Raw genomic sequence first — 24,153 nt, 5'->3', positions numbered from 1 at the left:
TAAGATGATTTTGCAGTGTTAAAATTAAATTGTTCTTTGGACATCATATTAAAGGGTTAAAAATGTCTTTGAAGGGGGGTCACATTTACTCAGGAGTGCAGATAACACTATTTGGCCAGCCATTTACCACTAAGCTCCCGTTATCAAATCAAACTCTTTATTCAGTCCCCTCCATTCAGAAACACTGAGTCTTCCCCTCAAGTTAGGACATATCACACCTACATTGTCTTGGAGAATCAGAATCTGGAAATAATTCTGGGGAACTGTTGTGCAAACTAAGGAATTTACGTTATCTCAGTGGGTGACCTTATCCTACAACAGGACCAGGCGTGGGGGTGGGGGTTGCAGGGTACATGTGAGCTTTACCAACTGACCTGCACAAAAGGGGAATGTTGTGTGTTCAGGGCCTCTGACTACTTTGCAGACCTGCGAAGAGGGTCAAAAGGAGGTCACCTAACTTGTATGGCTTGATTAAAAATCTGGTTTGCAGAGGCTGACGTGCACAAATTGCATCTAGCGAGAGAAACATTGGGAAAAGAACCCAATACTTTTCGCTTGAATTGCCTTGCAACGAACTTTGGTACAGTAATGAGGGATGTTCAGGAAGGCTTCATTTAAAAAAGGTTAGTGAAAGAATAAACTTGGAAAAGCAACTTACTCATGGGAAATAGCACTTTGCCAAGTTAGAACATAAGCACAGCTAGAAGTTAAGTATATTGCAAAGTAGTCTAACTCTAACACGATAAGATATTTCATTCAGCCAATAGCTTGCAAATCTCCACAAATCATGCACACCTGAGAATGACTAATTCAAAGTCTTGTAAAAAAAAATACAGAATGATAAAATGACCACCAGGATGTTGTTCAGTCACTGCAATTTTGCTGCATGCTTAAGAGTTAATCTGACGTGAGGAGCCATTTTACACCTTCACCTCATTGTAACACAAACCAATGTTACAGTATGTGCAATTTAGAGCTGTGCCACATCTGTCATTATTCAAAAAAGTCTCAATTACTTGTTCTCCACAAATCTGCAACATTGCCCTCTGAAAATTACAAGATAGGTTATGAATGCACTTCCATCAGCTTCTCAGGTGGCTCAATCTGGTCAAGTTACACAAAATACAGGTACATGTGATGTTTGGTACATTCGTCAGTTTAGCTTGTATCCTTTGGTGATCATGGTTATGTTATTGGAAGTTAGAAAATCAAGGCAGGGTAAAGTTATCAGCATTTTTAAACACATCCATGTCGCCCCCTCTTGACTGGTCCCATCCAAGCCTCAAATTGCCATTTGGAAGCTTTTCTTGCTGCTAACATTCCAGAATGCTCTTCATAACTATAGTATGTGTCCTGACAACCCCTGAACTGCAAGTGGTTCAAGGCAGCAGCCCATCAGAATTTCCAATTTCTATCTTTATTTTCTCAATAACCGAGACTATGTTCCACCTAGACAAGGTGGTATTGCATTTAGTCAGCAATTTTTAATCCCAGCCAATATTGTAACCAAATTTGTTGGCAGTATGCTATTTAATGTAGCAAATGAATACTGATACACATGAATTTAGCCCTTTATAATCAAATCAATCTCCTTTGCAAGCCAACATCCCCATCCTCAATTCTTAGTGCAAAATGCAGTGATTCAATATTTGATTGGGACTCTCGCTCCTTCATCTTGCTTCTAATTTCTGTAGGTTTGTAATAGTCAAAAATCTTACAACTGTCTCAAGTTGTCTTACTGCCTCATTTGACAAAAATATACATCAAGGAAATCAAGACACTCCATCCCTCAAGCAACAGATGGATCTACATTTAACTGTCTGCTGTGACAGATTCAAATGTCTGCAGACAATGAATAATCAAACCACTTGATCCCATGGGGAAAAGAACTATTTACAATTTATATCAAATACCAAGCAAGTTGCAGTAAGGTCAATGGTGCCAAAAAGCAGTTCAAAACTTGAGGTTGTAAGTTGTGTATCAATTACTATGACGATGGGTATGGGTTACACCTCAGTTTGTTTTTCCATTACCATGCTCGTTTATTTCTTTCAATACTACAGTATGGTCATAAAGAGGGATATCTGCTGTACAGAGACTGCATCATTCTGCAGCTCCAAACTGCTAAATAATCCATCTAAATCTATCAGTACCACAGTTGTGGGCACTAGTTTGCTGCAGCAAAAGCCTAAATAAACAAAATGGTAGATATTAGGAAAAAATGCAAATTCTACAACTACAAATACAAAGACTATTACCATTTCAATGGTTCTCAAACTCTGAGCTTTCGGCAGTACTGACCAAATCCTGACTTGGATGTCACTGGTGGCTGTGCCTATTTATGAATTGCATATTATTGAAGACTTACTGCTTAAATCAAAAATCAGTCTCAAGCCACAATGCTTCCTGCTCCTATCAATGCTACAAGACTCTCAGGTATGTTAAGTCTTCCAAAAGTCAATCTGGTTTTCCTCAACAGGTTGTTGGCTACACCACCTTAGCCAACATCGTATTTAACTAGATTTAACTGGCCTACAGTACAGGACTGAGATAATTCTGTCTCTACAACCTTTGATCCCAAGGCTTCTTACAGCCAATGAAGTACCTATCACTATTGGAATGAAGGAAACAAATGAAGGTAGGTACAGAGGGATAAGATTAGATTACTGACAGCATGGAAACAGACCCTTCAGCCCAACAAGTGTACACTGACCCATTCCCCTCCACCTAACACTATGGGCAATTTACTATGGCCAATTCACCTAACCTGCACATCTTAGTATCTGTTGGTTTCCTCCCACAGTTCAGAGAATGTGCAAACTCCACAGAGTTGCAAGAGGCAGGAATTGAACCCAGGTCTCTGGTGTGAGCCAGCAATGCTAACCACTGTGCCGTGCCGCCCACGTATTGGAAAGACACCCAGAAATACCTTGTCTTAAGAGCAACAGGTGTCTCAACATACATAAGGACACAGACAATGCACTAGGCCTCAGTGCCAGCTTAACTTGTGCTCATGTCTTGAAACTAGACTCAACTTGCAACTTAAGTACAAGCACAAATTCTAAAGCTAAGCTACAGGCGATTCTAAGTAACACCACTGAACTACAGGTGCTGCCAATCTTCAGGCAACATTTTGAGCATCAGCTAAAATGGGTTATGTCTCAAAACTAAATGATTAAAAAGCTCCTGAACAGAACAGTAATTTCAACACTGCAGACTGATGTGGTGACAGGGAATGAGGAGAAAAGTAGGTTAAAAATCCCAAATTTATAGTGCAAACTGTTTCCATTTTGTAGTCAGCAATTTATCATAAATTTGACAGGAAATGTATACAACATTAGTGATAGCAATATTAAAAGAGGCATACAATTATGTAAAGGATCTCCTGTGGACTTTGCCTGAATCTGATGAACATTAACTCAAAAAAAATTCAACCATTAAGGGCGGCATGGTGGCACAGTGGTTAGCACTGCTGCCTCACAGCGCCTGAGACCCGGGTTCAATTCCCAACTCAGGCGACTGACTGTATGGAGTTTGCACGTTCTCCCCGTGTCTGCGTGGGTTTCCTCCGGGTGCTCCGGTTTCCTCCCACAGTCCAAAGATGTGCGGGTCAGGTGAATTGGCCATGCTAAATTGCCCGTAGTGTTAGGTAAGGGGTAAATGTAGGGGTATGGGTGGGTTGCGCTTCGGCAGGTCGGTGTGGACTTGTTGGGCCGAAGGGCCTGTTTCCACACTGTAAGTCTAATCTAATCAATGCTCCTTTGTGCTGACACCAGTAAGTTTCACCACAGGTTGGTCAATAATGTTGCTGGTATTGTATTTACTTGTGTAGTAGTAAGTAGAGAGCAAAGATGGCTACTGGGCAGAAGTAAAACTCCACTTCCGGCTGCAGCTCTGAATTTGATGCAAACAAAAATCAAGTAAAAATGAACCTTGTGCCACAGCAAGCTGTTGTTATTTGACGAGAGAACATTGGCATTTTTCCCAGTATTTAAAGTTTACCAACATGGTGTTCTTTTTAAAAATGGCTAGTTTAAAGTGATTGTTTGTGGAAGCAGACTGGGTGATAGTGAAAACAACTGCCATCTCTGGTGCTGAATTTGAAGCAAGGGCAGGCAAATAGATCTGCTGCCTGGCATCCCAATAAAAAAAAGACTATCAACCGCTCCTGGCAAGTGCATGTAACTACTCTTAATCTGGCAATTAAGAGGCCATAAGAATGATCATCAAGCAAAATAGACTGCACTGTAGACTACTTCTAATTTAATCACCCTTCAAAAGCAAATGGTTATTATAATAAATGGATTCCTGCAATCAGACTGCTCCTTATTTGAAAAGGGACTAGTGTCAACAACAAGGGGCACACTTTTACTGTGAAAAGCAGGTTTAAAGTTATTTCCTTAACACTCATTTTCAAACCAAAGAGTGTTGGGGATTTGACCACAGGAAGACAATCAAGTCATTTGGCCCAGAGTCTACTCTGCCATTCAATCACAGCTAACACATTTTTCAACCCCATTCTCTGACCTTCTCTCCATGTCTCTGATCCACTTAAGAACTGCCTTAATTATACTCTGCAATAGAAAGCTGTAGAGGGGTCCATGAGTGCCACAAGATTAACCGCCCTCTTGAAGAAATCTAACATCTCAGTTCTGAAGGGTTGTTCTTTCACCAAGGCCATGCCCTTGCATCAGAGTCTGCCCTACTAGAGTCACAGTCAAACAGCATGGAAACAGACCTTTGGGTCCAACTGGTCTATAGCAACCATAATGCAGAACTAAAATAGCCCTATCTGGCTACAACTGGTCAGTATCCCTCCAAACATTTTATGTATTGTTTAAGTGTCTTTTAAAGATGATAACTGTACTGCATCAGTCAGTTCATTCTACATGAACCAAAACTTTTCTCCATGTATATTTGATACAGGCTTCTCTACATTCTGGTTTTGATGAGATCCCCTTTCAGCCTTCTAAATTCAGAATGCAGACCCAATGCCCTCAAATCACTCATTTTGATCAGCCTTTTACTCCGGCAGATTCTAAGCCTGCTCTAGACCCTCTTCCAGTGTGGCAAATCATTTAGATACAGCATCCAAAACTGCTCAATATCGCAAATGTGGTCAGACCAGAGCCTTACACAGCATCAGCAATACATCCCTGCTCTTGTATTCTCAGCCTCAAAACGAATAGCATTGCATTTACCTATCGAACTGCAAAATTAACCTGCATGTTAACCTTGAGAATCATCAGGTTAGGGTGTTGGAATGGACAAGGCCAAGTCACATGACACCAGGTTATAGTCCAACAGGTTTATCTCAAGTCACAAGCTCGAGTGCTGCTCCTTTGGCAGGTAGGGTCTACCATTTCTTTGCTCCCTGTTAGTACCTTCTCCAGCAGTCCAACACCTACTCTATCCTCAGTTCAGTTAAGGAAAGAGCAGCATTTGAAAAGCTTTGATTTCAAATAAAGCCATTGGACCAAAACCTGGTTATGTGACTGCTGACCTTCAAAATCCTTAACCATGAGTCAGTCCATTTCTACTTCAGATTGGAGTTCTTTTCCAGTTTAGGTAAGAAAAACCATAAACATGCTCAAGTAGGTAACAACACTTCCAAATACTGCTTTTCGCAGCAGAGAGCGGCGGTAGCTGGGCGGAACTTCAGACAGAGCGCAAAGCCAGTCGGGAAGGTAAGTGATTGATATTAGAGTGGGTGTGTTCTAAACCCCAGGTCCTACAAAGTCGGGTCTCCCTCCCTCCTCCTCTAACCTAAATTAAGAGTCTACAGATTTGCCACAAAAGAGAGGGTCTAAGGAAGTTTGGATCAAAGAGTGAGGCCTCAGCTCAGGAGTCTTTGACAAGGAGGTTGAGTGATGCGATTACGCCACAGTTGAAAAGGGTGAAGACATGACTGCCCAGCAGGTTCAGTGCACTACATGCTTGATATGGGAGGTCAACGATTCTGGTGTGTCTGGCTCGTATATGTGCACACACTTTCCACACATTCAGCTACTGACTGAGCATATTGTAGCGCTGATGAAAGAACTCTAGGACCTTCGGCTCATCCGAGAGAACGAGATCTTTCTAGACAAAACCTTCAGCGAGGTTATTACACCAATCATGCCAGAAGAGAGCAAACGATGAGGAAGGCAGAGAGGAGACAGGTGCAAGAGACCCTGGGGGAAGTATCTGTCAGGAACAAGTTGAAGCTTTTGGAAACAGTACAGACTGATGACACTGCCAGTTCGCAAGATGGCCAGGTCTGTCAATCAAAAGTTGGCGCAGAGGCAGAGCAGAAGAGTCAGACATCGCACAGAGCAGTGTTAATAGGGGACTCCATCGAGAGAGGAACTGACCGGGGTTTTTGTGGCAGCAGACGGGATTTAAGGATGGTGTGTTGCCTTCCTGGTGCCAGGGTAAAAGACATCGCGGACAGAGTGCGGGAAATCCTCAAGGACGAGGGTGCAGAGCCAGAGGTGGTGGTACATGTCGGCACAAATGATGTCGGGAAAAGGAGGAGGAACATACTACAGCAGAACTTCGGAGAACTAGGAAGAAGGCGGAAAAGCAGGACGTCCAAGGTGGTGATCTCCGGCTTGCTTCCAGTTCCTCAGGCTGGTGTGGCCAGAAACAGGGAAATAATGGACTTGAACGTGTGGTTGGGGAACTGATGCAGGAAACAAGGATTTAAATTCTTGGATCACTGGGGTATATTTTGAGCTAAGTATAAATTCTACAAGAGAGACGGTTTGCACCTTGATAGGTTAGGGACTAGCATTCTGGCAGGCAGGTTTTCTACTACAACACCGCTACATTTAAACTAAGTAGCGAGGGGGAGGGGACAAACTGGATGTTTAAAAAGGAAATTGAAGGGAAAGTTAGAACAAGAGAAGTCAAGAAAGACAACTGTATCAATGAGGCAGAAAACTCGGAAAGGGATCATGCTGTATGGTTGAGTGAAATAGGGGTTGATGGGAAGGGTGAGAGCAGTAACAAATTAAAAATACTATATATGAACGCACGAAGCATTAGAAATAAGATGGATGAGCTTGAGACTCTTTTGGAAATTGGCAGAGATGATATTGTGGGGATAACAGACATGGCTTGGGAAGTGAATATTCAAGGCTACACGTGCCATTGTAAGGACAGACTGACAGGCAGAGTTGGGGGGGGGTGGCCTTGTTGGTAAGGGAGGATATTCAGTCTCTTGCGCGGGGGGGACTGAGAGTCAGTGTGGATAGAGCTGCGAAATACTAAGGGTAAAAAGACCCTCTTGGGAAGTCATCTACAGGCCCCCAAACAGTAGTCTGGATGTCGGATGCAAGGTGAATCAGGAGCTGAAATTGGCCGGTCGCAATGTTACTACAGTTGTTATGGGGGATTTCAACACGCAGGTAGACTGGAGAATCAGGATGGTGTTGGACCTCAAGAAAGAGACTTTGTGGAGTGCCTCCGAGATGGATTTTTAGAGCAGCTGGTGCTGGAGCTGACCAGGGAGAAGGCAATTCTGGTTCTAGTATTGTGTAACTAACCAGAATTGGTCAGAGACCTTGAAGTGAAGGAGCCATTGGGAAGGAGTGACCATAATACAATAAGCTTCAATCTGCAATTTGAGGGGGTGCAGGGACAGTCGGAAGTGACAATATTTCTGTTGAATAAAGGGAACTATGTAGCTGAGGGAGGAGCTGGCCAAAGTCCAATGGTGCAATACCTTAGCAGGGATGACTGTGGAGGAACAATGGCGGATATTTCTGTGTATAATGCAGAAGTTGCAGGATCAGTTCATTCCAAAAAAGGAAGATCGATCCAGGGAGGAGGAATGGGCGGACAGGGCTGACGAGGGAAGTTAAGAAACAAAGTTAAAAGAGAAAGAGTACAACATAGCAAAGATGAGTGGGAAAACGGAGGACTGGGAAGCTTTTAAAGAATAACAGAGGATTATTAAGAAGAAAATATGCAGAGGAAAAATGAGGTATGAAGGTAAACTGGCCAACAATATAAAAGGAGGAAAGTAAAAGCTTTTTTAAGTATGTGCAAGGCAAAAAAATGGTCAGGACTAAAATTGGGGCCTTGAAGACAAACAGGGAAATATATTACAGGGAACAAAGAAATGGAAGAATTAAATGGGTACTTCAGATCTGTGTTCACTGGGGAAGACACAAGCAATCTCCATGAGGTAACAGTGGCTGAAGGACCTGCACTTAAGGGAATCTATATTTGCCAGGAATTGGTGTTGGAGAGACTGTTAGACCTGAAAGCTGATAAGTCCCCAGGGCCTGATGGTCTACATCCCAGGGTACTGAAGGAGGTGGCTCGGGAAATCGTGGGTGCATTGGTGATTATTTTCCAGAGTTCGATAGATTCAGGGTCGGTTCCTGAGGATTGGAGGGTGGCTAATGTTCTACCACTTTTTAAGAAAGGTGGGAGACAGAAAGCAGGAAATTGTAGACCAGTTAGTCTGACTTCAGTGGTGGGAAAGATGCTGGAGTCTATTATAAAGGATGAAATTACAACACATCTGGATAGTAGAAACAGGATAGGTCAGAGTCAGCATGGATTTATGAGGGGGAAATCATGCTTGACTAATCTTCTGGAATTTTTTGAGGATGCAACTCTGAAGATGGACGAGGGAGATCCAGGAGATGTAGCGTACCTGGACTCTCAAAGCTTTTGATAAAGTCCCATATAGGAGGTTAGTGAGCAAAATTAGGGCGCATGGTATTGGGGGCAAGTTACTAGATTGGATTGAAAATTGGTTGGCTGATACAAAACAAAGGGTAGTGATAAACGGCTCCATTTCGGAATGGCAGGCAGTGACCTGTGGGGTACCGCAGGGATCCGTGCTGGGACCGCAGCTTTTTACAGTATATATGTTAACGATATGGAAGATGGTATCAGCAATAACATTAGCAAATTTGCTGATGATACAAAGCTGGGTGGCAGGGTGAAATATGATGAGGATGTTAGGAGATTACAGGGTGACCTAGACAAGTTAGCTGAGTGGGCAGATGCAGTTTAATGTGGATAAATGTATGGTTATTCACTGATGGCAAGAACAGGAAGGCAGATTACCTAAATTGATTCCATTGAGGTAGTAAAGGGGCAGTACAGAGAGATCTGGGTGTTCTGTACACCAGTCAATGAAGGTAAGCATGCAGGTACAGCAGGTAGTGAAGGCGGCTAATAGCATGCTGGCCTTCATAACAAGAGGGATTGAATTTCGAAGCAAAGAGGTGCTTCTGCAGCTGTATAGGGCCCTGGTGAGACCACACCTGGAGTATTGTGTGCAGTTCTGGTCTCCAAATTTGAGGAAAGACATTCTGGCTATTGAGGGAGTGCAGCGTTGGTTCACGAGGTCAATTCCTGGAAAGGCAGGATTACCTTAGGGTGAAAGACTGGAGCGACTGGGTTTGTATACCCTGGAGTTGAGAAGACTGAGGGGGGACCTGATTGAGACATAAGATTATGAAAGGATTGGACACTCTGGCAGCAGGAAACACATTTCCGCTGATGGGTGAGTGCTGAACCAGAGGACACAGCTTAAAAATACGGGGTAGACCATTTAGGACAGAGATGAGGAGAAACTTCTTCACCCAGAGAGTGGTGGGTGTGTGGAATACTCTGCCCCAGAGGGCAGTGGTGGTCCAGTCTCTGGATTCATTTAAGAAAGAGTTGGATAGTGCTCTCAAAGATAGTGGAATCAAGGGTTATGGAGATAAGGCAGGAAGAGGATACCAATTAGGAAAATTCAGCCATGATCATATTGAATGGCAGTGCAGGCTTGAAGGGCTGAATGGCCTACTCCTGCACCTATTGCATTCCATCAGCCACTTTTCCCACCTATTTAGACAAAGTCATTCTGCAGCCACCATCTGTCATCTGCAAGCCTAGCAACAATATCCTCTGCAAATTTATTCACTGGACAAATGAATTATGAATACTTGCAACCCTACTGACCACTGCAGAATGTCACTAGTCACCAGCTGTCACCCTAAAAGCAACCCCACACCGACTCCCTACCATCTGCCAATCAGCCATCTATTCATGCCAACGCCTGACCCGTAACCCATGTGTTCTTACCTAATTTAGAAGCTTGTGACACCTTGTCAAAAGGTCTTCTGGAAATGAAATAGATCACATCCACAAGCTCTTTGGGTGGATGTTAGACACAAGAATTCTAATTTGATATGTCAGGCGTGCCTGCAGTTCACCCCAGTCCACTATCTTTCTTGCTTGGCTTCTTCAACTCTGGCCAACTCCTATCTCATTGTCAGCACAACATCGTGGGCTGAAGGGCCTGTTCTGTGCTGTACTGTTCTATGTTCTGTGGTAGATATCTTGACTCAATTGTAATATTACTTCTGATTCCATATTCTCCTCTCAAACTGCAGGGTGAATTATAATATTTTGCTCACTACCATCTACGAGTTCATTCACCATAAGCTCTCTAAATCACATCAAATCTAGAATTACCTGCTCCCTTGTAGACTGTGCCACAAGGTACTCCCAAAAATTCTTTGAAACATTCCACTTATTCCTTCACTGGGCATTTGCTACCATCAAATTGGAATGCACGGTCATGGGAGGAGTATAGCTGTTAAAGATTTGTGGTTACTCATCTATGTGGATGAGCACTTAAGAGTCATGATGATGTACAGCACGTAAACAGATCCTTCGGTCCAGCTCCTCCATGCAGACTAGATATCCTAAACTAACTTCGGAGGGTCTATGTGGACTTGCTGGGCCAAACGGCCTGTTTCCACACTGTAGGGAATCCAATCTAATTAAAAAAAAACTTTCCATATACCCCATCCAGATGACTTTTAGATGTTGTAATTGTACCAGCCTCCACTACTTCCTCCAACAGCTCATTCCACTCACGCACCATGAAAAAAGTTGCCCTTTTAGACCTCATTTTTCCTCTCACCCTAAAAAACTTAGGCCCTCTAGTTGCGGACTTCCCCAACCCAGGGAAAAGGGCCTTATTTACCCCAGCCAAGTCCCTCATGATCTTATAAGCCTCTATCAGGTCACCCCTCAGCCTTTGGCATTCCAAGGAAAACAGCCCCAGCCTACTCAGCTGCTCTCTATAGCCCAAATCCTCCAACCCTGGCAACATTCTTGTAAATCTTTTCTGAACCCTTTCAAGCTTCACACATCCTTTTGAGATCAGGAAGACCAGAATTGGACACAACATTCCAAAAGTGGCCTTACCAATGTCCTTCTAGCTGCAACATGACCTCCCAACCATGATACTCAATGCCCTGACCAAAAAGGAAAGCATACCAAACACCTTTGTCATCCTGTCCCCCCCCAGTTGAAGCAAAATGCTCAGAGTGTATGGATTTACCTCCTCTTTCCTTCCAGGGCCTGGAATAAAGGTGAATGATTGCCCATGTGTACAGAGAGACAAGTGGCGTCTTCTCTGGATAAGGAGCTTCCCAATGAAACAGTCACTCTACAGGGAGAAGCATCCAGACAAGGCAACATGCATATTGACTGGATGTCCAGTACAATCAGCAACTATCATTAGGAAAGATTAAGCCATCTGATGTTTCAATGACCGTTCTTAACCTCAACTGGCTTCACATGAAGACTTTCACCTTGTTAACTGACTTTACATACTGAATGCTTCTATTGTTAAATGACTAAGTAATGAATGCTTTTCCACCTCGTCAATCCAGTCCCCTTGCCTCCAGCATCCCATTTTAACTGCAACTTCTTCTGAAGAGTCATGCTCAGCTAACCTTGTTTCCCCGAGAACTCAAAACTTAAATCTTTCTCCTCCTGCTCATGACTGATATACATTCTCACCCTCACCTGTGACTCCACTTTCAAAGGAACTATGAACCTACACTCCAAGGTCTGTTTGTTCAGCATAACTCCACAGGACCTTACCATTAAAAATGTACAAGTCTGCTCTGATGTGCCTTTCCAAAAAAGGTAGCACCTTCCACTTAAGTTGAACTCCAATTGACCATCTGATCAAGATCCCATTGTACATAGGACGTAGAAAAGTACAGCACAGAACAGGCCCTTTGACCCATGATGTTGTGGACATAACCTTTGCTGTCCATCACACCTCCAATTTTGGCATCTGTAAACTGTATCGATGTTGACATCCAAATCATTTATGACAAAGAGTGGTCTCAACATAGATCTTTGTGACATACCACTAGCCACAGGCTTCCTGTCTGAAAAGCAACCCTCTACCACCAAATGGATAGCTCCCCCTGTAGACCAAGTGATCAACCTTGCTGACCAGGCTATTATAAAGGAACCTGCTGAACACCTTATTGAAGTCAATGTAGATTACACCCACCACTCCACACTCAATCCTCTTCATTACTGCTTCAATGCAAAACTAAGCAAGCTGGTGAGATACGATTTCACACACAAAGCCATGCTGACTATTCTTAAGTCAGTGCCTGTTTTCCAAATACATGCAAGTCTTGTCCCTCAAGAATCCCTCCAACAATTTGCCCACCAGCAATGTCAGGCTCACTGGTCTATAGTTCCTTTTTTTTCCTTTACCATTTTAAAGAGTAGCACCACATTAGCCAATGTCCAGTCTTCTGGCACCTTACCTGTGACTATCAGTGATGCAAATATTTCAGCAGGGGACCCAATTACTTCTAGCTTCCCACAGCATTCTAGCATGCACCTGATTTCCTAGGATTTATACACCTTTACGTGCATCAAGACATCCAACAGCACCTTCTCAGTAACATGGAGATTTTTCAAAGTGCCAACATTTCCCCACATTCTATATCTTCCATGCCCTTCTCCACAGTAAGTGCTAATGCAAAATCTTCATTCAGTATCACTCCCATCTGCTGTGATTCCACACAGAGCCCCTCAAAAGATCAGCAAGGCCACCTATTCTCTCCCGAGATACCTATTTGTCCTTAATGTATTTGTAAGATCCCTTTGGATTCTCCTGAACCCTATTTCACCAAAGCTCTCATGTCCCCTTTCTGCCCACCTGATATCCTCTGAAACATACTTGTACTGGCTTTATACTCTACAGATTCACTTAACTTCTGATATCTATGACATATGCCTCATCTTTAAGAAAAATGTCCAATTTCTCTAGTCATCCAGCAATCCCTACACCTATCTGCCTTGCCTTTCACTCCAACAGGAATATACTATCTCCGGACTCATTTTTGAAGGTGTCCTTTTCCCTGCAAACATTTGCCCCCAAATCAACTTTTGAAAGTTGTTGCCTGATACCATCAATATTAGAGGACAAAGTGAGGACTGCAGATGCTAGAGATCAGAGCTGAAAAAGTGTTGTTGGAAAAGGACAGGTCAGGCAGCATCCAAGGAGCAAGAGAATCAACGTTTTGGGCATGAGCCCTTCTTCAGGAATCCTGAAGGGCTCATGTCTGAAATGCAGATTTTCCTGCTCCTTGGATGCTGCCTGACTTGCTGCGCTTTTCCAGCAACACATTCAGCTACCATCAATATTAGCCTTCCAATTTAGAACTTCAAATTGTTAGACCCAGTCTATCCTTTTCCTTCACTATTTTAAAATAGAGAATTATGGTCACTGGCCCCAAAGTGCTCCCCGACTCACACCTCAGTCACCTGCCCTGCCTTATTTCTCAAGAGTAGGTCAAGTTTTGCACCTTCTCTACTCGGTACATCCACATACTGAATCAGAAAATTTTCTTGTACATACTTAAATTCCTCTCTAAACCCTTAGCACTATGGCAGTCCCAGTCTATGTTTGGAAAGTTAAAATTCCCTACTATAAACCACCTTATTCTTACAGATAGAAGAGGTCTCCTTACTAATCTGCTCCTCAATTTCCTGCTGACTACTGGAGGCAGCTCTATAGTACAATCTCAGTTCCACCCAAACAACTTCCCAGGAATAACCCCTCTAAATGATTCCTAAAAACAAAACACTACATCCTCCCCACACCCCCCAAACCGTGCCCATTTATCCTTCCTATAGCACTTCCTGGCAGCTTAATGTTCCAGTTCTACCCATCCCTGAGCCATGTCTCTTAATTGCTAATGATATCCCAGTCCCACGTTCCTAACCATGCCAAATCCATCTGCCTTTCCAGTTAGGCCTCATACATCAAAATAAAAGCAGTTAAATTTTTAGTTCTCTGCTTTATACCTGCCTGTTTCTCTGGGTTCTAGCCTCCCATCTTACTGGATTAAATCCTCCAGTGCAGCTTGAACAAATCTCTCTGCCAATATATTAGTCCCTTTCCAATTCAGGTACAAATCTACCCTTCTTATAGAGGTTACTTCTACCCCAGAGATTCCAATGATTCTAAAATGTGAACCCTTCTCCCTTGCACAAATGCCTCAGCAGCACATTCATCTGTTCTATCCTCCTATTCCGACCCTCACCAGCTTACAGCACCAGGAGAAGTCCGGATATTACTACTTTGAGGACCTTTTTAAATTCTTGCCTAACTTTCTATATTCTCCCCTCAATCTTGCTTTCTACTTCATTAGCTCCAATGTGTACATGACCTTCTGCTGGTCCCTCTTCACTTAGAGAATATTCTGCACTGAGATATCCTTGATATTTCAAGACCATGAACCAAATGCAGCCAAGTGGAAGTATACTTTTAGTGCAGTTCTGACAGTTCAGATTTGAGTTTGAAGGGTCTCTTCTGTACTCTACAATTTTAACTCGTTTCCCTAATCTTTCAGTAGGAGACATACAACACACCTGCGAAAAAAAAAGTGTTGCTATTAACAAGTGTGTTTATTTACATGCAAGTGTTAGAAACATCTTTCCCCTTCCCAGTTTCACTTGTACAATTTAGCCAGATCACATCTGTGACTATTTGCCTATCTTCAAACTTTTTAAACACCAGAATAGCAACACTATCTAGTAGCCTTGCTAACCTGAATGATAGCTGGAAGCTGCAATGGGTTCAAGAAAACAAATGTGCAAAGAACTAGAGAAAAGTTCACTGAAGTACAATGTTATTTTGCAGACGTAAAAAAAACTTGGCAACTGAGATGTTCCTAGCATTATCTTTAAGATAGACATTAATGTAACGCAGAGCTGCGCTTGCATATTTTAAAATCAATTGCAGTCAGGGAGCACTGGAGTCATTAGTGACCAGGGGCTGTTTTAATGAAGTACACCCAAGGGAGCATTGGACGACCAAGTTTTCTAAGAGCACAGGGAGACCAGCTTGGACTTCATTTAAGTGTTGACTTTTCCAAAGGTCTCAAATACATTTTTCAGACAGGTTGAAGTTAAGTGTTGTGGAGGTTATGGTAGTCACATGGATGCTGTCAGAGGCTTAGTTCAGGGTCAAATATGACAGTAAGATTAAGACTAAAAACAGACTGCTCTGTTACAAGGGAAAGGATGGCTTGCTTCTTAAGCACTGACAAAAAGGTACTGCAAAGACCACCAACTTGCAGCATTCAAGGAAATAACTGGAAATACTTTACTGGTATACACAAATTGCAACTTCCTATTCAGATTCAAAAATTCACAATTAGTAGGCAAGGATGCTGGTTACAATTGACGGACATTAATGTGTTTTGAAATGAAAGATGCTCTTCTCAGGACCTAACTTTAAGGGTCCAGAACATCTCTTGGCCACAGACATCAGTTGACAAGAAAAAAAAGTTAACAACTGGATCAAAATTTTATTTCCACTTATGTCATGTCAGTAATGAAAAGGGATAAATAGAAATACAAGAAAGTTAATAAGTTAAACAAAATTGTTAGTACTCAGAACATTCAGGTGGAAGCAGAAATCCCATTTGAAAGAAAATGCCAATGAATGGATAGATGTTGTCAGTGCAGTGGGTTAAATGGAATCCAGCAAAGTTGCAGAATTGACTAAAATGTATTCAACAGAGGGAGGTAAAGCACAAAACTGTATTCCAAAATTCAGTTATAAAATACTTATGATTACAGCATTTCAATGCTGCAAAAAAACTCAAATTCAATTAGAAAAGCTTTTAGAACAGAAATCTGAACCCCACACTCATCTAGAGGGGTTATCCCTTGCATTCAACAGAATCACTAATATAGTGAAGTCGTTTGAATTAATGCCATCTGCAGCACAAGAAAGCAACAAAGACAGTTAAGCAGGCATGTGTTAGCAACAGGGAACTATATCCACTGTTCAGGAAGAGATATTAAAGTCTCAATTCCCTTACTGAATCCAAACCAGTGATCCCTGAAAATCAAACTAACTAAAGCTGACCTACATTTTATACCTGATCACTTGGAGGCACACTTTAAAGGAAGGCATGCCCCAGACTTATGAAATATGGCGACATCAATCCTTAATAGCTGTCAAAAAGAATAAAATTGGCAATTCCTGACGTCAAAAACACAAGCCAAAATACTTACCTCAAAACGTATTTTCTACCACTGACCAGCTTTTTATTTTTCTACAATCTGATTGCACTTATTTCAAAATTGAACCTAGTACATGACATATGGAATTGCACTGATTTTTCAGTTGCATGCTGGAACAATACAAATTTGCATATCATGAGAACAACTGCTTTCTTCTGAGTGAGTCTGTATGAGTATTCAAAACCACTGCTGTGCAACCAATTTGCAATACTTCCCGAATGCACACAACTGGTCAGATGCTAGCTAAACCAAGCAAAATGCTAAAAATGCCAATATCAAAAAAAAACACCCAATGACCAAGATGTAAGAGCTCACCTCATAAGTAGGACTCTGTTGTTCATATCAAGTATTGACTGTACGTTTGACTCACTATAAATGTTTATCCGCTTAAACCAAATCAAACACTGCATTGCAATAATGAATTCTACTTCAAGTAGAATATAAATTGATCATATTTTGTAGCAGAGTGAACGTTCATACAAATGCGGACCATGAGTGACTGACTGATACCTCAGTTTAAAAGGCACCAGTCCCTTGCTTAAAAGCACATGCCATTTATCTCGGACAGAAATAGGGTCACTTTGTAGGCAATTTGAGCAGCCGTCTCAAACCTCCTTCCAATGCATTTTAGTGCTGGACCTCGGACTTGAGTTTCGACCTTATCGCCACGCTTATCTGGTTAAAACTCATATTGGAACAGGTGACTTTGTTTTTCAGATATCATTCAGCTCAAAGTGAAGGACAATGGCTTTTGAAGTCCACATGTGGGAGTCACTGACTGGGCTAACATTTTATTGCTGTTTTTGGTTGTCCTTAGTGGTTTGCTGCACTCAAACTACTGCAATCCATGTGCTCCAGATAGACCCAGAATGCCAGAGGGGGAATTCAAGGATGCCAACCCAGTAACAATGAAGGAATATTTCCAAGTCAGGGTGGTGAGCAGCTTGGAGAAAAATGGTGGTAATTTCTTTTTCTAGAAGAAAGGCGGCACTAGTTTGGACCGGGCTGCCTAAGCCTTCTATAATGCATTTTAGATAGTACGTACTATTGCTATTGATGGATAGCAGAGTGAAAGTGCTTGCAGTTGTGTCATGGGTGGTATCAAGCTTCAAGTGTTATTGGAGCTGTATCCATTCAGGACAGTGGGGAATATTCCATTATACTCCTGACGTATGCACTGTAGGTGGAGGACAGGCTTTTAGGAGTCAAGTGGTGAGTTATATGTTGCAGAATTCCTGGCTTCTGGCCTGCTCCTGTAACCACTGAGTCACATTCAGTTTCTGGTCAGTGATAATCCCCAGAAGAGATGGAGACTCCACATGCTAGCTGCTTTGAATGCTATGAGGCATTGGCAAAATTGCCACTTGGTGCCTGGCATCTATGGCACATGTTCTCACCACTTCCAACCATGCATTCTGGACATGAATTTCATTATCAACACTTATGAATGGCTATCATTACTCCATGAACCTCACTTCTAACATTATGAAGCAAGATCAATTAAGTGGCTGAAAATGGGTGGACCTAAGTATGCAGTAAAGTAACTGGATACATAATCCAAAGCCTCAGGCTAGTGCTTTGGCATCACTGTTTCGCAGCATACACAAAGACTGCTAGAATTTAAATTCAACTAACAAATCTGCATGAAAGCTATTCTCAGTAACTCCCTTCCCAAAAGATTATAGAAAAACACAGCAGGTTCACGATTCAAATTGCGCTGTCTGCCATGGCAGAATTTGAACCTAGGTCTCCACAACATGATCTTTTTGCTACAGAAGCTAAATCTTGTGCTGAAGTCTAAAATCTTACATCAGGTCTCTTGCTGACCCTAGATCTAGAGTAATGTGACAGGACAATCAGGAGGGGGCAATCAAGAGTCACTGAATTCATGAGGGAATCTATGGATAGTCTGATACTTGAAAGAAATTTGATTGAGACACATGGATGTGGCTGGCTGGACCAGCATTTGCTGGTCCCTAATTACCCTTCAGAAGGTGGTGCTGAGCTTCCTTCTTGGACTGCTACACACAGATCCACAACACCTTTGCCATTTCTGACATCTAAGCCAATACCAGGCAGTCTTTTTCCCTCTTTCTAAAGAAGTTGTGGCATGCGAATGGCTTGTTCAGCCAGTTCAGAGGGCAGTTAAGAGTAAACCACACCACAGTAGGTCTGGAGCCACATGTAGTCCAGGCCAAGCAGAATGGCAGATTTCCACTCCTAGAGATGCTATAGTGAACCAAATGGGTTTTTAAACAAATAGCTCCAGTGATCTCAGTCTTAATTTCAGACATTTAACTGCATTCAGATTCCACCATTTGTCATGGAAGGATTTGAACACCAGTCCCAAAATATTACTTTGGTCTAATCATAATGCCACTAAACTACCACCTGCCATGAAAAAGCATTTAAACTAGAGAGATTGTAAACAAAATGCATAAGTCATTTTCTTCCCTATAGAAAATTTTATTAAAGACAGTACATGAAAGCAATAAATTATATAGTTGGTGTTTATTCCACTATCACTATGGTGCCCCAATTTTTAAATCCCACTCAAGGATACTGAAGCAAAATCTCTCATTTGGTCAATCATTGAGAGCAGAGTTCCAAGAGATTAGCCAACAGCTGCATGACTTCAGGTATGTACTCCCACCAGACTGACCGTATAGTAGACGAAGTATGTAGCATCTTTTACACTTGAACGTTGATCTTATATGCATGACACTTCAAAGCTTGACTAGTTAAATAGGAGCAACATTTACTCCATGGCTCATTAGTTGCCACAATACAACTGTCACAATATATCACCTGTGTATAGCATCTTTACTGTCCTGCAACACTTAGCAACTTCACAAGTTATAAAATGGGAAATGGTCTAATTTTTGTCAATACACTGCACAGATTCAAAAGGGAACGCTGTCCTTAAAAATGTTTATGGACATCAATATGTTTCAATTAATCGCAGTATTCATTTGTAATTACAACTGAATACAAGTGTCTTCAGGCTTAAATATTTCTTCTAAACCAAGAAGCTTAACACCACAAGACTACAAAGCAAAAAAGCTGCAAGTTGATTTATTGTTGTGCTATACATCTTTGTAATAGAGAGCCAGTGCAATATGGAACAGATGTTTAAACGCTAAGCACGGTAACGATAAATCCAATTCGGAGGCCTATTATTTCCTAAACGTAGGCAAGAAACGAAAAAAAACTTTCCCTCCCTAGACTCAACTGAAAGCGGATAGCATTTGTTGAAAGTAACTGCAAAAGAAATTTCTCAACTGCAATATAAAAATAGAACGAAATGAAGTAGGCCAGAAGCCTACATATTGTCCCTGGAAACTTTTTTTTGCAGCGCATCCGAGTAGCAATAGACGCAGTGCGGTCTAGTAGTTAAGCTGACACAGCTGTGAATCTCGCTGACATTTTCTGTGGCGAGAGGATAAAGTACATCAACTTCCGTGGACAACCATCCTTTCTACACACCAAATAGTTGCTAAATCATAGTGCCCGAGACTGAGCTGGTGATCTCATGGCATCACGTTTGCTTCATTCCCTCCTCTCCACGTTACAAAAAAAAGCCAAATGACAAGTAATGCACCAAGGGTCTCTTCCTCCTCCCCCGATCTGGGAACTTAATGATCGAGGTTGCAACCGACAATTCGACCAATAAAAAAAAAGGAATAATTTAGCACAGTACTGACAAATCCCAAAATAAAATGCAACGAAAGGCCGCATGGGGATCCCCAAAGCGCACGAAGATCAATGCGTCACCGATGCACACAGACTTTAAAACCTGGAAAACGTAAATACACCGAAAGCACCCCGCGGACTCGGTTCCGTCCTTCGGGGCGGCGGTGGTGGTTTTAATTTGGGAGAACGGGGTGGGGGAGGAGAAAGAGGGGGGAAAGAAAAGGGGGGAGGTTTCAGGTCTGGCCTTTTCTTCGTCTTGGGAGGGAAGCACATGTTCGCGGACTCGCTGAAGGAACAAGGGGCCGGGACTCACCTACCCAAGATCAGGGAGCAATTAATACAAAAAAAGAAAATAAAAAATTCAGCACGGTCAGGGCCTAGACCGGGCCGCCTTGTGACCCGATCTCAGAAGCGTCCCCTCACCGCTTCGAAATCGAGGGACGGCCCAGCGGCGGGGGGCGGGTGGATTAGGCGGGCGAAGGGACAGATTCGAGGGAGAGGAGCAGCGGGGACACTGCTAACAGAAACCGAAGTGGACGATGACACGAGCGCCGGGGCCCGGGCCCGGCCCGGCCCTGCTCTCACAAACATGGCGGCCACCATGTCTCTCCCTCTCTCCCGCTGGCTCAGGCCTGAGGCCTCCAAGGCCCTTCCAACCTAAATCCACCCCACCCCCCAAGGAGGGGGAAGCAAACCCCCCGCCGCCGCCGCCATCCAGCCTCGCTCCTCTCACCTGGCCGCCGCTCCTTGCCTTCACTTGTCCGGACCGCCGTCGGATTCTCTCCAGCCCCTTTCAGCCGCTCTTCTGTGTATCCTTCCCCCTCGGACGGCGGGGAAACAGCAGCAGGAGGAGGACACGGCCTCGGCAACCTCTCTCTCTCACACACACAGCACACGCACACACACTAACTCCCCGTCTGAGAGCGAAGCCGGCCTCAAGGCAAGGCAATGAGAGCCCCTTTTCTCCTAAACCCGACACTGAATATTATCTTCCCCTCGCTCGCTTCCCTTTTTTTTAAACTCTTCCCCCCCCCTCGCCGCCTCTCGAAGGCCTCGGCCAGCAGAATGACTCGGGCCTTCGCCGCCGTTTAATCCCAATCTGCTCCGGTTAAAAACTCTCCGTCGTCCGATCTTCTCTCCTGGCGGAAAGGGAGGAAGGTGGAGAGGGGGATGGGCAGCGTTTAGAGGGGGTGGGGCGACCGACGCTGGAGGAAGTCCCGCCCTCCCGTCCGCGGCCGCTCTAACCGCTGACACCACCCGCCGACCTACGCCTTCCTATTGGCTGGTACCCCAGTCAATCCTTATGCATCCCGCCCCCAAACGGGAACCGACCTCCGATTGGCCTCCCCGCCTGACATTCACGGTGGACCTCGCGCACAGGGGTCCAGCTATCGGTTGGCCGACGTCTCTGTCAATCAGCCGGACACCCGCCCACCCATTGCCAGGTTCGATTGTTCGCCCCGCCTGTCAATCATCGCCTTTCCCGCCCTCGCCCCTTTTTAATTAATAGCATGGAAGGGGAGTGTAGTCAGGTTGTTATTTATCACGCGGTTTGAAGTTCTCTCTGTTTATACACTCCCAAAAAATTCAGTTTCAAAATATATAATCTTTTTCTTTGATTTTATAAGTTGCATTTATGGATCTTTCATTTTGTATCAAGATATTTTAATAATATTTAACTTGATGTTAAAATGTTGATTTTACAAATCCGTGAAATGGAAGGTTTGGATGGGTGGGTGGGTGTGCGCAGTCGATTCTTTTCTCTGGCCAAATGGAACATTCTTCAGACCCACCCCCTCCTCTTCCTTAACCCATCAGAGGAGCACGACCCCTCAGCAGTGAACTACCAAATTGTACAAAAGACAACGGCTCATTTGTGATGTGTTATCTTCCAGATTTTTTTTCTTATCATTTAAAATCGTGCTTATTCAAGCTGAAAGAAAGACCGACGCAGCTCTTGGTGAAACCCGCAGATGCCGAGCTTTCCCCCGGACACCACAACCTCATTGAGATGATAGATTGTTTCGCAATTTTTTTTTCAACGCACGCATAGTTTCCCGCCTTCCTTCTGTGTGCCGCAGTGCGTAAATGACGCTTGGGTGCACCTGGAAATAAAAGGAGTTTTGCCCAGATCTCACTGCACTGAAGGTTGAAGCATTCCCCTGCGTTTGCAAACAGCCCCCAAATGGAGCAGAGAGGAAGAAAATACTGAATGAACGCAAGAGGCGGGAAGGCTGGGAGTACGTCACAATCAGGGCGCGCATGTTGCATTAGTTCACGGGGATGGGATACATTCGGATGGTGACAATGCAAACCTAGGTCATCAACAGGGAACTCTTTGGCATTTCTGATGGAGGGGCATGGTGGACTCGAAACTGGGTGCTGCCAGTGCCCTTCTGAGTTTCTGCAGTACTTGACATTTTTATTTCTGCACCAATCCACATCTCCTTTGCGCGCAGCCACCTCAATGTTCAGCTAGTTCAAACTTTCGCGGTGTGAGCGTTTGGAAATGTCACTGTAATGGGACGATTTGGAGAGAAGGTTGTTTGAGCTTATAACCTTGAAGGCGCGGTCGCAGATGGTGGAGCAATTAAAATCTTGGAATTTTAAGAGGCCAAAAGTTTCATATTGTTACGATTCCTCTCGAGATGGATAAATTCTAAATAGATATTTCCCAGTGAATGGGCGGTTCATACAGCATGATTTCAAGTTTTGAGACTTTTGCTGTAACAAACAAACTGAAATAAAAGCTAAATCCTGCAGATCTGTTAGTCTGAAACAAACAGCATACTGGAGAAACCCTGCAGGTTTGGCATCAACTGCGGAGAAAGAAATACAGATTACTATTTCCAGTCCGATTATGACTGTTTCTGAACTAGAAGATGTTGTAAAATAGATTTTTTATATGTTTGAGAGAGACAGCGCAATGCAAAAGATAAAGGAAGGGGGGAAGAAAACTATGAAAAATGGGCTTAAATTCAGGTGTGAATGGGTGAGAGTAAGACCTCGCTGTTAAGTGTAAACAAGTATAATTTGAATTCAATATTGGGATTTTGAGGCTGTAAAGTGTTGAAGCAAAAAGTTGATGATATTCCTTGAGCTTATGTTGCGCTTTGTTAGAACATTGCAGTAGATTCAAGACAGAAATGTTACCTTGAGAGCAGGGTGGTTTCTTGAAATGGCAACCCTTTCAAGAGGGTTGAAATATAAAAGCAGTGATGTGCTACTGAGACTTTATAAAGCTCTGGTTAGGCCCCATTTGGAGTACTGTGTCCAGTTTTGGTCCCCACACCTCAGGAAGGACATACTGGCACTGGAGCGTGTCCAGCAGAGATTCACATGGATGATCCCTGGAATGGTAGGTCTAACATATGAGGAATGGCTGAGGATCCTGGGATTGTATTCATTGGAGCTTAGAAGATTAAGGGGAGATTTAATAGAAACTTACAAAATAATATATGGCTAGGACGCTAGGAAATTGTTTCCGTTGGGCGTGGAGACTAGGATCTGTGGACACCTCCCTTAGAATTAGAGGGGGTCAATTTAGAGCAGAAATGCGGAGACATTTCTTCAGCCAGAGAGTGGTGGGCCTGTGGAATTCATTGCCGCGGAGTGCAGTGGAGGCCGGATCAGTAAATGTCTTCAAGGCAGAGATTGATAAATTCTTGATGTCACAAGGAATTAAGGGCTATGGGGAGAATGCTGGTAAGTGGAGTTGAAATGCCCATCAGCCATGATTGAATGGCAGAGTGGACTCGATGGGCCGAATGGCCTTACTTCCACTCCTATGTCTTATGGTGTGATGGCAAGGAATTGGAAGATCAGGGTTACTCATGGGCAGAATGGATGTGTTTTGCAAAGTGGTCACCAATCTATGTTTGGTCTCACCAATGTAATGGAGATTGCATTGTGAGCAGCATATGCAGAGGACTAGATTGAAATAATTACAAGTGAAATGCTGCTGCATCTGTATCTAATCCACCTAGCCTGCACCTCTGTGAATATTACAGATAATTTAGCATGGCCAATCCATGGAAAAAATCTATGCAGACACAAGGAAATCATGCAAACTCCACATGGACAGTTACCCAAGGC

General features: G+C 43.3%; 1 protein-coding gene across 1 annotated transcript in view; it reads right to left on the bottom strand.

Annotated features, from left to right (window-relative positions):
* larp4b (La ribonucleoprotein 4B) overlaps positions 1-21,199 on the bottom strand; it is a 142,180-nt gene extending 120,981 nt beyond the window's left edge. The window contains exon 1 of the mRNA XM_060825109.1: positions 20,792-21,199. The gene's annotated coding sequence lies outside the window, so the exon portion shown is untranslated. The remainder of the gene's footprint in view (positions 1-20,791) is intronic.
* Between the last annotated feature and the right edge of the window lie 2,954 nt (positions 21,200-24,153).

The sequence above is a fragment of the Hemiscyllium ocellatum genome, chromosome 5 (genome assembly GCF_020745735.1).
Source record: "Hemiscyllium ocellatum isolate sHemOce1 chromosome 5, sHemOce1.pat.X.cur, whole genome shotgun sequence".
Lineage (NCBI taxonomy): Eukaryota > Metazoa > Chordata > Chondrichthyes > Orectolobiformes > Hemiscylliidae > Hemiscyllium > Hemiscyllium ocellatum.
Note: the sequence above shows the minus strand (reverse complement) of the source record. Positions and strands in the feature narration are given on the sequence as shown.